Raw genomic sequence first — 18,059 nt, forward strand, 5'->3', positions numbered from 1 at the left:
CTTTGGTGGAGAGTTCTGACAAAATGTGGTCCACTGGAGAAGGGAATGGCAAACCACTTCAGTATTCTTGCCTTGAGAACCCCATGATCAGTATGAAAAGGCAAAAAGATAGGATAGTGAAAGATGAACTCCCCAGGTTGGTAGGTGCCCAATATGCTGCTAGAGATCAATGGAGAAATAACTCCAGAAAGAATGAAGAGATGAAGCCAAAGCAAAAACAACACCCAGCTGTGGATGTGACTGGTGATGGAAGCAAGGTCCAATGATGTAAAGAGCAATATTGCATAGGAACCTGGAATGTTAGGTCCATGAATCAAGTCAAATTGGAAGTGGTCAACCAGGAGATGGCAAGAATGAACATCAACATTTTAGGAATCAGCAAACTAAAATGCACTGGAATGGGTGAATTTAACTCAGATGACCATTATATCTACTACTGTGTGCAATAATCCCTTAGAAGAAATGGAGTAGCCATCATAGTCAACAAAAGAGTCCAAAATACAGTACTTGGATGCAGTCTCAAAAACGACAGAATGATCTCTGTTCATTTCCAAGGCAAACCATTCAATATCACAGTAATCCAAGACTATGCCTCGACCAGTAATGCTGAAGAAGTGGAAATTGAATGCTTCTGTGAAGACCTACAAGACCTTATAGAACACCACCTAAAGTTGTCCCTTTCATTATAGGGGACCTGAATGCAAAAGTAGGAAGTCAAGAAACACCTGGAGTAATAGGCAAATTTGGCCTTGGAGTACAGAAAGAAGCAGGGGAAAGGCTAGTAGAGTTTTGCCAGGAGAACGCACTGGTCATATCAAACACCCTCTTCCAACAACACAAGAGAAGACTCTACACGTGGACAACACCAGATGGTCAACAGCAAAATCAGATCGATTATCAGATAAGCTGCTCCTTATATCCTGATCCACAGAAACCATGAGACGCTTTGTTTCTTGTTTTGGTGGTAATTTGTTATCCAGTAATAGATAACTGGAGAAGGAAATGGCAACCCACTCGAGTATTCTTGCCTGGAAAATCCCATGGATGTAGGAGCCTGGCAGGCTATAATCCATGGGGTCGCAAATAGTCAGACAGGGCTGAGCTACTTCACTCACTCACTCACTCAGTTGATAACTAATACAGGGCTTGAGTTGAGGTGGTGGGCTAGAATGGAAGACTATCAAAAATGCAGAAGCAAGAAATGAGCACCAGGCAATGAGCCCTTAATTCCCAAGGTACCTTCTATATAAGCATAGAAGAACAAGCGGTATTGGATAATTCTTACACATGCTTAAGACAGTACTGCACTACCACCATAACCTTTCTGCTTCTGCTCAAGTGATTTTTAATGAAGCATACTTTCTCATACAATTGAAACGCTTCATGGAGACCTAGGCCTCACAGCTCTTTGAGAGGATAAACAAGTGGCAGAATTGACAGATGACATTTCTGTCTATGCAGACTGGCAACTCTTTTTCTTCAAAGATTCTATACGTTTTCTGTCAGTTCTGTGTGTGTGAAGGTGATGGGGAACAGGGATGTGATGGCCAAACTTCTGCTATCTTGGCTAGAGGGCATCAAGACATCTATTTTCTACTTTTTCCAGGGTAAGGCATAGATTAACCAGCATAGGCCCTGTGTTAGAATAATGACTCCAATGGAGGACAATCCTAGGACTTTCCAAGCCATTCCACAAGTAGGATGGAAGCCTAGCTAAACTGGTGACTCAATGTGTTTATGGGCGGCCATTCAGTACAACCCATGACTCGGGCTTTTACATGACTCACCTTCAAGGCTGCAAATGAGCTCACAAATCTATGTAGGCTGTGTCCCCCTAAAATCTGCTTTTAAACACACATGCCACCAACATGTACAATTGTGCCTGTCCCTGTGACAGATCATGTGGTTTGTCCTGGGCACCCTGTTATCACTGCTGGGAAATTTCTCAGTCCACTGGGAGAAGAAATTGTCCATTTCTAGGCTCACTCTTCCTCTCCTCTCTCTACTACTCTGATTGGTTAACCATGGTACAGGGGTGAGAGGACTGAGATCAGTGATGTACTCAAGCCAGTTCACAAGAGCTGATTGATAAATTTTCAGAAATGTTGCTTGCTGGTTATTAATCACAGCCATTATTAAACATTAAACTTACTCTTAAATATTTTATACTAAAACATAGGTAGTAAATACTCAAAGCTAAACACTTCCTAATGATTTTACTACCTTTTACTGTTATTTACACTCAAGTTATTTACATCCGTGAAACCTGTATGATAGAAATACTAAACATATATATTAGTGTTAGACATACTGTACATCTCTCCTCAACTTTGTATTCAGTGGTATAATATTGATAGCTTGGAATCAGCCATAGTGAATATTTGCACCATGGAAATCATTAAAGCTTTTTTTTAGGAGGGCTGTTTATTACACATTTACCAGCATACCTCTGCCTGGGGCCCACCTATGGATCTAGGCAAGGGTGGATTCTGTGGTATTTCACAACTTTTAAAATGAAAGCTGTTTCAAGAGACTTAACTAGGCAACTTTCCTGACACTACAGTAAGTCTGAATGGATGAGATAAATAGAAATCTCCTGGAAGGAGCCCATGTAATCCTATTTACCCTTGCAGGTCAGGATAGGTACTATACAGGGCCATGGGTGCTGTCAATCATTCATGCATCCATGTATCCATCTCAGAAAGACCCTGTCATGTCCTTCACCTAGGGCAAACTGTGGATCATATCCGGTCTGCCTCACCCAGCAAATAGACATTCTGTAAAAGAACTGCCTGAGAGGTATGGAGAATAGCCGTTCCACACAGTAACCACAAAAATGTAATTGATCTCATTACAAGGTCACCAGCCCTTGCAAAAAGAGGTATTGTTTCAAAGTTAGAATCTTGAGATTCAGGGAATACCTCAAGCAGAACTTTTGTGTAGGGTCCTCTGGCACTCAGATTCTTCTGGTGGCATCCCCATTATTTATAAAAGAGGACAGAAGATTTGCTGCATACTTCTGTTTAATTGCATCCTGCTGAACAGTTGAAGCAAATTCAGGAATTTTCAAAATTTGAACTCAATGGGCCATTTATCTTTTAATGCTTGAGAAATATTAGGGAAAGAGAGCATTTCAAGTTGAACTGGGGCAATTCAAGTACCCGAGGGCTGTCCTGTTGCAGGGAGCACTAACTGGTGACCAAAGGTCCAAGCTTCCCTTCCATGATGTAGACTTGTTTCTGAGAGGAGGCTTCCCAGCCATTTCCCAGCCCCACCTACCTCTAGACAGGGCCATTTGACTAGTTCTTATCAATAAAATAAGTAGGCATGATATGTATCATTTCAGGGCCAATATGGTTAAGTAGTGGGTGATTCTTCGCTCTCATTTTTCTATCTACTGTTGGAACATTAGGGTGACCTTGAAGCCACAATGTGGGATAGAGCTACAAGATGGAAATAGCTGAATTCTTGAGTCACCACTTGGAGATATGTCACAGATTCTCCAACAGATTGACTTGAAAGATAAACAAGCTTCCATTGTGCTAAGCCCCTGAGACGTAAAAGTTGTTTGTTATTGCAGCTCGTGATTAATACATGTTCTCTGGCCTGTTAAGTACTCTCGTCAAATTATAGGGCCTTGAGGCTATTGCCCTCTGTGACCTCTTGGACCAAGGAGTAGCTGTTTATCTCTGAGACACTGTTTCCCTCAAAGCTGGCTTCCAGTGAGCCCCTGAACTGAGTAAACCTGGTACAAGTCAAAAACAAGGGAAATCAGGTACTGTCTCTTCCACCTTAGGAAATTCTTCATTTAGTGATATTTTGAATTCCCCACCTCTTACTGTGCTGACAGGCTCTATCAGGAGGCAGTAATGATTCAATGCTCAAGATGATCAGAGTCTGGCAGAGCCTCAGAAGCTCTCTGCTTTGGCAGATTTCACAGTGCGCATCAACACTAGCATAGCCTTTGGGAGATCCTAGCAAGGATATTCTGCTGAGGTGTCACTGCTACCCTGACAGACAGCCTGACAATCAACTTGCTTGTTGAGGCTTTTCGAAGGCCTCCATAATGCCCAGTGTTCTGAATGACACACAGAAAAAAACATATAGGACCAAGTATAGACTAGGAAAGCCTGAGATTTATCTTATGCTTTTATTCCTCCGCTCCTATGGCTACAATCCCACATTTGCTATGGGGCAGATGCCCTGAATAAGATAGTCTATTTCTTGACTTGCCACTTCAGTGCCATTATCTGCTGCCTCATTGGTGCCTGCAGGACATACTCTTTGACTTGCACTGCCATATTTTTTTTTTAAATCAATAATCCATCTATCTTGTGCCTTTCCCAGGGCTTTCAACTACTACTCTCCCTGTCCACTGCTCATCTCCTTCGGATAAATTGTTGGTTGAAATATGCTAAACCAGACCCTCAAATGCTCTGGCATTCTGCCTGCTACACACAGGACTCTTGAGCTCTGACCTCCCTGATAACCAAGTTTGACATCTTATACACCTCTACCTCTGCCTAGAACCCCTAACCATTTCAGTAGCAAAAGACACAATCTCTGCTATTTTCCTGCACCACCCAGTACTTCCAGGTTATAGTCTTTGAGAACTCTGCTGCTAAGTCGCTTCAGTCATGTCCAACTCTGTGTGACCCCATAGACGGCAGCCCAACAGGCTCTTCTGTCCCTGGGATTCTCCAGGCAAGAACACTGGAGTGGGTTGCCATTTCCTCCTCCAATGCATGAAAGTGAAAAGTGAAAGTGAAGTCGCTCAGTCATGTCTGACTCTTAGCGACCTCACGGACTGTAGCCTACCAGGCTCCTCCGTCCATGGGATTTTCCAGGCAAGAGTACTGGAGTGGGGTGCCATGCCTATAACCAGTAATACTGCTCGCTAGAATGAGGGGAAGGTGTATGGTAGAAAGTTGATCTTGCTTTCCTCCTGTCCTATGTCCTACCTCATGTTTTCCAAAGTGACCATGATAAAAGCTAGAAGACTTTTTTCTGGCTCCATTACAGGTTTCTGATGCTTTTGAACTGGGGTGTTGGAGAAGACTCTTGAAAGTCCCTTGGACTGCAAGGAGATCAAACCAGTCCATCCTAAAGGAAATCAGTCCTGAATATTTGTTGGAAAGAATGCTGAAGCTGAAGCTCCAGTGCCGATGCTGAAGCTGAATATCCAATACTTCGGCCACCTGATATGAAGAGCTGACTCATCAGAAAAGACCCTGATGCTGGGAAAGATTAAAGGCAGGAAGAGAAGGGGATGGCAGAGGATGAGATGGTTGGATGGCATCACCGACCCAATGGACATGAGTTTGAGCAAACTCCAGGAGTTGGTGATGGACAGGGAAGCCTGGCGTGCTGCAGTCCATGGGGTCGCAAAGAATTGGACATAATTGAACTACTGAACTGAACTGCTGCCTCAGCCTTACTCACAGCAGGATATAAAGTGGTCCACAGGATACCTTAAGCTCCTGATAGGTACCTGGCTTATTGCTGTCACAATACTACCTACCTCAAAGGACCAAACCAAAGGAAGCTATAATAAGAACTAATCATTTATTTATTCAACAGATGTTAACTGAGCACCAAATATGTTGCAGATACTGTGCCAGGCACTGGGGATACCACAGTGGATAATAAAAAAGTCCTTCTCTCATCTCTCATGTAGCTGAAACTCTGGTAATGAGATAGATACAATAAACAAATAATTAAACAAAGATGTGTCAGATGGATGTTTAAGTGCTGGAAAGAAAATTAAGCAGAGTAAAAACACAAAGAGTGACTAGGAGAGGGATTGCTCTTTTAGGAAGAGTGGTCAGGGAAGCCTTCTCTGAGATGCTCACATTTGAATGAAGTCCTGAATGCAGTAAGGTAACAAGGCATGGAGAAAGTGTTCTAGGAGAGGGGACAACAAGCCAAACAGCCTGAGATGTGAAAAAGTGTGGTGTGTGTGATGAACAGGAAGGCCAGAGTGATCAGAGTTACATTCTCTTTAAAAGACCATCAGACCCTTCATGCCTTACATTCCTGTTTAATTTGCCACAAGAAGGAAGCTCAAGCCTCCCATTATCACCTGCACCATTCTCTTTGCTTGGCTCTGTACACCCTCTAATCCAATTCCAGCTCCCATCCCTCTCTGACCCCATGAAACCTCTACTGTGCCCTAGTTCAACCAAATTCTCCCCTTTCTCCATGCTTGCATTCAGACATCTGAACATGGCTGAAAGGAAAAAAAAAAAAAAGCTATGTTGACAAGTCTCACTTTAAGTTTATAACCACAATACTTAAGCCCCTAATCTCTTAACAATCATACATTTTCTTAGCCATTTACTCTCTCATTCTTTTAGATAGCTATTTCACACCTTTTCCTTTCTCCTCAAGCCTCCAACATCTTTCTATCTCCCCACTCTTCGTAATAAACTCAATTCTTATTTTTTGTCTATACAGAAGCAATCAGAAGACAATTAGTTGACCTTCCCACAACCAAATTGGTCCTTCTTCAGACATCCATCCTTGTATTATATGCCTTCCTTCTTAACACAAAGGATGAATTCTCTATGCCCTTATCACAAGACCATCCTTCCACTGTGAACTGGAGTTCATTCCTTCCAGACTATTCAAGGACTTTCCTCCTGTAAATAAACCCTCTCTTTCTCCTATGATCATCAATATTTTCCTGTCCATTGAATCAGTTCCGTCACTTACCAATATGCTTCTCTACCCTATATGCACTTCTAACTACTCTCCAATTCTCTGCTATTCCCTATGGTGAAGCACTACAAAGAGTTATCTGTACCATCTGGCTCTACTTTCTCATCTCTCATTCTTTCTTCAACCTTTTCCTCCCAGGCTTTTGGGTAATGGTTACATGGATGTTTATTACACTATTCTATGTTTGTATACATTTAATTTTTTCCATAATACAAAATTAAGAGTCAAGAAAGTTTATTTTGGTGGATGAGAGCTCTCTCAAACATGAATAGTTGATTTGGTCACCATCATCCTGATACCACCACCAGACAGAGACATCTCTCACACACACACACACACACACACACACACACACACACACACACACACGCACACACAACAACAAAATTACAGGCTAATATTTGTGTGATGAACATAGATGCAAAAATCCTCAACAAAATTCTAGGAAACAGAACCCAGCAACACCTTAAAAGGATCATACACCATGATTGAGTCAGATTTATCCAAGGAATGCAACAGATCTTTAATATATACGAATCTATCAATGTGATACACCATATTAACAAATTAACAAAAGATAAAAATCATATGGTAATTGTATTGCTTCTCATCCTGTTCCTGACACCAGTTGTCTCTCTTTTCACACTCTCTGCACTATTTGCTGAACCCAGGGTAGGCAAGGCATGAGGAAAGAGGCTGGAAGAAGATGCCAGGAGCCACAGGAACTTCAGGCATGTTTATTCTCTTCTGGCTGGCACACACCTGTAGCAGCAGACATAGCATAACACAACATGACCGCACACAGCCTCTCTCCTGGCTGACACAGCAGCCATAACAGTATTCTCTCCTGGCTGATGCTACAGCCATAGCAGTATTCATCCATTCTCTCCTCTCGTGGCTAACCCAACAGACACAGCCATGACAAAGCAGTAATGCCGCTGCTTTTTTGGATGGAGCTCACATATATGCATACACAAAGTAGCACGTGAACAAAAGAATAACTCATGATGTGAAGTGCTATAAGGGATCTTAGCTGTTACATAGTCATTATTTACAAAATGTGGGGCGAGAGAACCTGAACATGCCTACTTGGCTAATTTGCTGTCTCTCCACAATAATCTCAATCAGTTCAGTTCAGTCACTCAGTCGTGTCTGACCCTTTGTGACCCCATGGACTGCAGCATGCCAGGATTCCTTGTCCATCACCAACTCCTGGAGCTTGCTCAAACTCATGTCCATTGAGTCAGTAATGCCATGCAACCATCTCATCCTCTGTCGTCCCCTTCTCCTCCTGCCTTCAATCTTCAGAATCTTTTCCAGAGAGTCAGTTCTTGATATCAGGTGGCCAAAGTATTGAAGTTTCAGCTTCAGCATCACTCCTTCCTGTGAATATTTAGGAATGATTTCCTTTAGGATGAACTGGTTATATCTCTTGCAGTCCAAGAGACTCTCAAGAGTCTTCTCCAACACCACAGTTCAAAAGCATCAATTCTTTGGTGCTCAGCTTTCTTCACAATCCAACTCTCACATCCATACATGATTACTAGAAAAACAATAGCTTTGACTAGCCTGACCTTTGTTGGCAAAGTAATGTCTCTGCTTTTTAACATGCTGTCTAAGTTGGTCATAGCTTTTCTTCCAAGGATCAAGGGTCTTTTAATTTCATGGCTGCAGTCACCATCTACAGTGATTTTGGAGGCCCCCTCCCCAAAAATAAAGCCTCTCACTGTTTCCATTGTTTCCCCATCTATTTGCCATGAAGTGATGGGACCAGATGCCATGAACTTAGTTTTCTGAATGTTGAGTTTTAAGCCAAGTTTTTCACTCTCCTTTTTCACTTTCATCAAGAGGCTCTTTAGTTTTTTGCTTTCTGCCATAAGGGTGGTGTCATCTGCATATCTTAGGTTATTGATATTCCTCCCAGCAATCTTGATTCCAGCTTGTGCCTCATCCAGCCTAGCATTTCTCATGATGCAGACTGGTTCCAAATAGGAAAAGGAATACGTCAAGGCTGTATATTGTCACCCTGCTTATTTAACTTCTATGCAGAGTACATCATGAGAAACGCTGGGCTGGAAGAAACACAAGCTGGAATCAAGATTGCCAGGAGAAATATCAATAACCTCAGATATGCAGATGACACCACCCTTATGGCAGAAAGTGAAGAGGAGCTAAAAAGCCTCTTGATGAAAGTGAAAGAGGAGAGTGGAAAAGTTGGCTTAAAGCTCAACATTCAAAAAACAAAGATCATGGCATCCGGTCCCATCACTTCATGGCAAATAGATGGGGAAACAGTAGAAACAGTGTCAGACTTTATTTTTGGGGGCTCCGAAATCACTGCAGATGGTGACTGCAGCCATGAAATTAAAAGACGCTTACTCTTTGGAAGATAAGTTATGACCAACCTAGATAGTATATTCAAAAGCAGAGACATTACTTTGCCGACTAAGGTCCATCTAGTCAAGGCTATGGTTTTTCCTGTGGTCATGTATGGATGTGAGAGTTGGACTGTGAAGAAGGCTGAGTGCCAAAGAATTGATGCGTTTGAACTGTGGTGTTGAAGAAGACTCTTGAAGGTCCCTTGGACTGCAAGGAGATCCAACCAATCCATTCTGAAGGAGATCAACCCTGGGATTTCTTTGGAAGGAATGATGCTAAAGCTGAAGCTCCAGTACTTTGGACATCTCATGAGAAGAGTTGACTCATTGGAAAAGACTCTGATGCTGGGAGGGATTGGGGGCAGGAGGAGAAGGGGACGACCGAGGATGAGATGGCTGGATGGCATCATGGACTCGATGGACGTGAGTGTGAGTGAACTCCGGGAGATGGTGATGGACAGGGAGGCCTGGCGTTCTGCGATTCATGGGGTTGCAAAGAGTCGGACACGACTGAGCGACTGAACTGAACTGAACTCTGCACATAAGTTAAATAAACAGGGTGACAGTATACAGCCTTGACGTATTCCTTTCCTGATTTGGAACTAGTCTGTTGTTCCATGTCTGGTTCTAACTGTTGCTTCCTGACCTGCATACAGGATTCTCAAGAGGCAGGTCAGGTGGTCTGGTATTCCCATCTCTTGAAGAATTTTCCAGTTTGGTGTGATCCACACAAAGACTTTGGCGTAGTCAATAAAGCACAAATAATGATTTTTTGGAACTCTCTTCCTTTTTCAATTATCCAACGGATGTTGGCAGTTTGATCTCTGGTTCCTCTGCCTTTTCTAAATCCAGCTTGGACATCTAGAAGTACATGGTTCACATACTCTTGAAGCCTAGCTTGAAGAATTTTGAGCATTACTTTGCTAGCGTGTGAGATGAGTGCAATTGTGCAGTAGTTCGAGCATTCTTTGGCATTCCCTTTCTTTGGGGTTGAAATGAAAACTGACCTTTTCCAGTCCTGTGGCCACTGCTGAGTTTTCCAAATTTGCTGACATATTGAGTGCAGCACTTTCACAGCATCATCTTTCAGGATTTGAAATAGCTCAACTGGAATTCCATCACCTCCACTAGCTTTGTTCATAGTGATACTACCTAAGGCTTGCTTGACTTCACATTCCAGGATGTCTGGCTCTAGATGAGTGATCACACCATCATGATTATCTGAGTTGTGAAGATCGTTTTTATACAGTTTTCTGTGTATTCTTGCCACCTCTTCTTAATATCTTCCGCTTCTGTAGGTCCATACCATTTCTGTCCTTTGTCGAGCCCATCTTTGCATGAAATGTTCCCTTGGTATCTCTAATTTTCTTGAAGCGATCTCTAGTCTTTCCCATTCTATTGTTTTCCTCTATTTCTTTGCATTGATCACTGAGGAAGGCTTTCTTATCTCTCCTTGGTATTCTTTGGAACTCTGTATTCAAATGGGTATCTCTTTCCTTTTCTCCTTTGCCTTTCATTTCACTTCTTTTTGCAGTTATTTGTAAGGCCTCTTCAGGCAACCATTTTGCCTTTTTACATCTCTTTTTTCTTGGGGATGATCTTAATCCCTCCCTTATGAATCTCCATCCATATTTCATCATGCACTCTGTCTATCAGATCTAATCCCTTGAATCTTTCACTTCCACTGTATAATCGTAAGGGACTTGATTTAGGTCATACCTGAATGGTCTAGTGGTTTTCCCTACTTTTTTCAATTTAAGTCTGAATTTGGCAATAAGGAGTTCATGATCTGAGCCACAGTGAGCTTCTAGTCTTATTTTTGCTGACTGTATATGGCAGAAAGAAAGAAGAACTAAAGAGCCTCTTGATGAAAGTGAAAGAGGAGAGTGAAAAAGTTGGCTTAAAGCTCAACATTTAGAAAATGAAGATCATGGCATCTGGTCCCATCACCTCATGGCAAATAGATGAGGAAACTGTGGCTGACTTTATTTTTTTGGGCTCCAAAATCACTGCCAATGGTGATTGCAGCCATGAAATTAAAAGACGCTTACTCCTTGGAAGAAAAGTTATGACCAACCTAGGCAACAATTAAAAAGCAGAGACATTACTTTGCCAGCAAAGGTCCATCTAGTCAAGGCTATGGTTTTTCCAGTGGTCATGTATGGATGTGACAGTTGGATTGTGAAGAAAGCTGAGCACTGAAGAATTGATGCTTTTGAACTGTGGTGTTGGAGAAGACTCTTGAGAGTCCGTTGGACTGCAAGGAGATCCAACCAGTCCATCCTAAAGGAGATCAGTCCTGGGTGTTCATTGGAAGGACTGATGTTGAAGCTGAAACTCCAATACTTTGGCCACCTCATGCAAAGAGCTGACTCATTTGAAAAGACCCTAATGCTAGGAAAGATTGGGGGCAGGAGGAAAAATGGACGACAGAGGATGAGATGGCTGGATGGCATCACCGACTTGATGGACATGGGTTTGGGTAGACTCCAGGCATTGGTGATGGGCAGGGAGGCCTGGCGTGCTGCCATTCATGGGGTCACAAAGAGTCAGGCACAACTGAGCAACTGAACTGAACTGATGGAGCTTCTCCATCGTTGGCTGCAAAGAATATAATTAATCTAATTTCAGTATTGACCATCTGGTGATGTCCATGTGTAGAGTCTTCTCTTGTGGAAGAGGGTGTTTGCTATGACCCATCCATTCTCTTTGCAAAACTCTGTTAGCTTTTGTCCTGCTTCGTTTTGCACTCCAAGGCCAAATTTGCATGTTACTCCAGGTATTTCTTGACTTCCTACTTTTGCATCTATTCCCCTAGAATGAAAAGGACATCTTTTTTGGATGTTAGTTCTAGAAGGTCTTGTAGGTCTTCATAGAACTGTTCAATTTCAGCTTCTTCAGCATTACTTGTCAGGGCATAGACTTGTATTGCTGTGGTATTGAATGGTTTGCCTTGGAAACGAACAGAGATCATTCTGTAGTTTTTGAGACCACGTCCAAGTACTGCATTTTGGACTCTTTTGTTTACTATGATGGCTACTCCATTTCTTCTAAGGGATTATTGCACACAGTAGTAGATATAATGGTCATCTGAATTAAATTCACCCATCCCAGTCCATTTTAGTTTGCTGATTCCAAAAATGTCAATGTTCACTCTTGCCATCTCCTGGTTGACCACTTCCAATTTGCCTTGATTCATGGACCTAACATGCCAGGTTCCTATGCAGTGTTGCTTTTTAGAACATCAGACAGTATTTCCATCACCAGCCACATCCACAACTGGGTGTTGTACAGTAGAGCAGGAAAAATACAGGGATTAAAGATTATAAAGAATGAAAATAAACTATTTCTATTGTAGATTACATAATTGTTTCCATGGAAAATCCTAAGAAATTTGCAGAAGAACTACTAGACTTAATAAATGAATTTAACAAGTTTGGAGGATACAAGGTTAATGTTAGAACATCAAATGTGATTTTATATACTAGTAGTATAAGTTTGAGAATTAAATTCAAAATATACAATAGTATCAAAAACATAAAATCCTTAGGAATAAATTTAACAAGAAACATACAAGATCTTCACACTGAAAGCTACAAGGCATGGCTAAGAAAACTTAAGGAAGACCTGAGTAAGTGGTGATATTCACCACATCCATGGATTGGAAGATTCAATATTGTTAAGATGCTGGTTCTCCCCAGACTGATCTCCTTATTCCTGATGAAAGAAATTAGAAAGCTTGTCAGGAGAAAACACAAAGGCCAAATTTGATAAGAAGATTAGTATGCATCACCATATCAATGGAAGCCAGGTGCTATCCATTAAGAAAGTGGTGAGATTACTCAGACATCTAAACAAAAATCAGGATTTATTGTTGTCTAAGATATTGGAAAAAATGTCCTCAAAGGCATTTCAGAGGCCACTGGGGCTGCCTCTCCCATCATAAGCCCATAGTGAAAGGGCCCGTGGGGCAGAATGAGTTCACAACTCTGCTCCTTGCGTTCCTGTACTAAAATCATCCACCTCTTTGAAGGGTACATAGTGGTAGTGTAGTGAGGTCGCTCAGTTGTGTCTGACTCTTTGTGACCCTATGGACTGCAGCCTATCAGGCTCCTCCATTCATGGGATTTTCCAGGCAAGAGTACTGGGGTGGGTTGCCATTTCCTTCTCCATTGAAGGGTACAGATGGTGTAATTTGGCTGCATAGGTGCAGTGCTATCTCTACCAGTGTACAGAGTGCATAAGCCATGGGATCATGGTTACCTCCACCTAGATTTTTTTTTTTTTTTGGCTTTGCTGGGTCTTTGTTGTGGCATGCAGACTTTCTCTATTTGAAGCACATGGGCCTCTCTAGTTGTGGCACTAGAAAGTTGTGGCAGTAATTGTGCTGTAGGGCCTAGTTTCCCTACAGCATGTGGAATCCTAGTTCCCTGAGCAGGGATTGAATCCATGTCCCCTGCATTGGAAGGTGGATTTTTAACCACTGGATCACCAGGGAAGTGCACCCCACTTAGATTTTGAAGTACAGTGTCATTTTTAGCCACAGGTGCATGATCCAGTCAGAGGACTATGTGGACAGGCCCTGCTAAGGCAATGCCTAATGGAACTCTAGGGCCAGACTATCCTTGCAACTGCAGACTGGCAGGTGACGTGTGTGTGTTTGTGTGTGTTTGTGTGTGTGTGATTCTAGCATGGGAGAGTGGCAAGCATGTGACTCCAATCCATTAGAGCTGCAGAATGAGCTGTGGCCAGCAAAGCTGTAGGGGCAGGGTTGCCAAAAACTGTGAAGGACTGCTGCTCCAGTGTGTCCAGAAGGTTCCTCTACTTGAGTGGTCATTAAAATTTTGGACTTGCTTTGAACCTGTTTCCATTTTTTTCCTTCTTATATCTCCCTCTTAGAAGGAATGTCTATCCTATGCCTGTCTTATCATTGTAAGACACATAACTTATTTGACAAAAAACTTATTTGACAAAGCACATAACTTATTTGATTTCATAAGTTCATAGCTAGGTAGAAATTTCCCCTAAAATGGATTTTACCTTAAGTCTCACCCATATCTCCTCTAGATGCTTTAGATGAGACTTTGGATTTACAGTTTTGAATTGATAGCATGTGATAAGGACATGAATGTCAGAGGGTGGGGAACAGGAACAGAATATTATGGACTGAATGTTTCCCCTCAAAATTCACATGTTAAAGTTTTAGTAGCCACTGTGATGGATGGTCGGATGGCATCACTGACTCGATGGATGTGAGTCTGAGTGAACTCTGGGAGTTGGTCGTGGACAGGGAGGCCTGGCGTGCTGCGATTCATGGGGTCGCAAAGAGTCGAACACGACTGAGCAACTGAACTGAACTGAACTGAACTGAACTGTGATGGTATTAGGAAGCTGGGCCTTGGGAAGTACTTAGGTTGTGAGTGTAAAGTCCTCAGGAATGGGATTAGTGTCCTTAGAAAAGAGGCCTGAGAGGGCTCCCTTGCCCTCTTCTACCAGGAAGGATACAAGAAGTCATCTGCAATCCAGAAAAGGCCCTCACTGTCTGTGCTGGAACCATGATCTTGGACTTTCAGTCTTTAAAACTGTGAGAAATAAATTTTTATTGCTTATAAGCCACCCTAGACTTCCCTGTGGCTCAGATGGTAAAGAATCTATCTGCAATGTGGGAGACCCAGGTTCAATCCCTGGACTGGGAAGATCCCTTGGAGAAGGAAATGGCAATCCACTCCAGTATTTTAGCCCAGAGAATTCCATGGACAGAAGAACCTGGCAAGCTACAGTCCATGGGAATTGCAAAGAGTCAGACACGACTGAGTAACTACACTTTCATTTATAAGCCACGCAGCCTGTAGTATTTTTCTGTAGCAGCCCAAGCAGACTAAGACATATCTCAAAATGAGTTAAAGACTTTAACATAAGTCCTGAAACTGTAAAATTCTAAAATAAATGGAGAAAGCCCTATTGCATTGGTATTAGCAATTATTTCTTGGATATGATATGAAAAGCACAGGTGATAAAAGCAAAAATTAGGTGAGTGGATTACATCAAACTAAAAAACTTCTGCACAGCAAAGAAAATAATCAACAGAGTGGCAACCTATGAAATGAGAGAAAATGTTTGCAAACTATATATCTGGCATGTCTTCTTGATGAGAATAAAAGATGAGAGTAAAAACTGGCTTGACACTCAACAATTTAAAAAAGCTAAGATCATGGTATCCTATCCTATCCCATCACTTCAGGGCAAATAGAAGGGGGAAAAGTGAATGCAGTGACAGATTTTATTTTCCTGGGCTCTAAAATCATTGTGGACAGTGACTGCAGCCATGAAATTAAAAGACACTTATTCGTTGGAAGGAAAGCTATGATAAACACAGACAGTGTATTAAAAGGAAGAGACATCATTTTGCTGACAAAGGTCCATATAGTCAAAGCTATTGTTTTTTTTCCAGTAGTCATGTATGGATGTGAGAGTGGGACCGTAAAGAAGTCTAAGCATCAAAGAATTGATGCTTTTGAGTTGTGGTGCTGAAGAAGCCCCTTGAGTGCCCTTTGGACTGCAAGGAGATCAAAGCAGTGAATCCTGAATGAAATCAACCCTGAATATTCATTGGAAGGACTGATGCTGAAGCTCCAACATTTTGACCACCTGATACGAAGAGCCGACTCATTGGAAAAGACCCTGATGCTGGGAAAGACTGAAAGCAAAAGGAGAAGGGAACAGCAGAGATGGTTGTATAGCATCACTGACTCAATGGACATGAGTTCGTGCAAACTCTGGGAGGTAGTAGAGGACAGAGATGCCTGGCATGCTGTAGTCCGTGGGGTCACAAACAGTTGGACACAGCTTAGCGACTGAAAATCAGCAACAATATATCTTACAAGGGGTTAATATCTGAAATATATAAAGGACTCCTACAACTCAATAGCACAAAACTAAAATAATCCAAATAAAAAGCGGCCAAAGATATGCAGACGGCTTCTCCAAAGAAGGCATACAGATGGCTAACAAACAAATGAAAAGATGCTCAACATCACTTATTATCACAGAAATGCAAATCAAAACCACAATGACGTACCATTTCACACCAGTCAGAATGGCTGCAATCCAAAAGTCTACAAGCAATAAATGCTGGAGAGGGTGTGGAGAAAAGGGAACCCTCTTACACTGTTGGTGGGAATGCAAACTAGTACAGCCACTATGGAGAACTGTGGAGATTCCTTAAAAAACTGGAAATAGAACTGCCTTATGACCCAGCAATCCCACATGTACTACAATGTTCATCGCAGCACTGTTTATAATAGCCAGGACATGGAAGCAACCTAGATGTCCATCAGCAGATGAATGGATAAGAAAGCCATGGTACATATACACAATGGAGTATTACTCAGCCATTAAAAAGAATACATTTGAATCAGTTCTAATGAGGTGGATGAAACTGGAGCATATTATACAGAGTGAAGTAAGCCAGAAAGAAAAACACCAATACAGTATACTAACACATATATATGGAATGAAGAAAGATGGTAATGATAACCCTGTATGTGAGATAGCAAAGAGACACAGATGTATAGAACAGTCTTTTGGACTCTGTGGGAGAGGGAGAGGGTGGGATGATTTGGGAGAATGGCATTGAAACGTGTATAATATCATATGAAAAGAATCGCCAGTCCGAGTTCGATGCATGATAAAGGATGCTTGGGGCTGGTGCACTGCGATGACCCAGACTGATGGTATGGGGAGAGAAGTGGGAGGGGGGTTCAGAATGGGGAACACGTGTATACCCTTGGTGGATTCATGCTGATGCATGGCAAAACCAATACAATATTGTAAAGTAATTAACCTCCAATTAAAGTAAATAAATTTATATTTAAAAAGGAGTTAAATAGACATCTCTCCAAAGAAAATATACAAATGGCCAAATTATGAAATAATGAATAATTATTGAAATTATGAATTTATTTCTTGAAATTATGAATAATTTCATAGTCATATGAAAATTTTCTATATCAATAATCTTTCAGTTCAGTTCAGTTCAGTCACTCAGTGTGTCTGACTCTTTGCGACCCCATGAATCACAGCACACCAGGCCTCCCTGTCCATCGCCAACTCCCGGAGTTTACCCAGACTCATGTCCATCGAGTCAGTGATGCCATCCAGCCATCTCATCTTCTGTTGTCCCTTTCTCCTGCCTCCAATCCCTCCCAGCATCAGAGACTTTTCCAATGAGTCAACTCTTCGCATGAGGTGGCCAAAGTATTGGAGTTTCAGCTTTAGCATCAGTCCTTTCAATGAACACCCAGGACTGATCTCCTTTAGGATGGACTGGTTGGATCTCCTTGCAGTCCAAGGGACTCTCAAGAGTTTTCTCCAACACCACAGTTCAAAAGCATCAGTTCTTCGGCACTCAGCTTTCTTCACAGTCTAACTCTCACATTCCATACATGACCACTGGAAAAACCACAGCCTTGACTAGACAGACCTTTGTTGGCAAAGTAATGTCTCTGCTTTTCAATATGCTATCTAGAGTGGCCATAGCTTTCCTTCCAAAGAGTAAGTGTCTTTTAATTTCATGGCTGCAGTCGCCATCTGCAGTGATTTTGGAGCCCCCCAAAAATAAAGTCTGCCACTGTTTCCACTGTTTCCCCATCTATTTCCCATGAAGTGATGGGACCAGATGCCATGATCTTAGTTTTCTGAATGTTGAGCTTTAAGCCAACTTTTTCACTCTCCTCTTTCACTTTCATCAAGAGGCTTTTTAGTTCCTCTTCACTTTCTGCGATAAGAGTGGTGTCATCTGCATATCTGAAGTTACTAATATTTCTCCCGGCAATCTTGATTTCAGTTTGTGCTTCTTCCAGCCCAGCGTTTCTCATGATGTACTCTGCATACAAGTTAAATAAGCAGGGTGACAATATACAGCCTTGATGTACTCCTTTTCCTATTTGGAACCAGTCTGTT

The sequence above is a fragment of the Ovis aries genome, chromosome X (genome assembly GCF_016772045.2).
Source record: "Ovis aries strain OAR_USU_Benz2616 breed Rambouillet chromosome X, ARS-UI_Ramb_v3.0, whole genome shotgun sequence".
Taxonomy (NCBI): domain Eukaryota; kingdom Metazoa; phylum Chordata; class Mammalia; order Artiodactyla; family Bovidae; genus Ovis; species Ovis aries.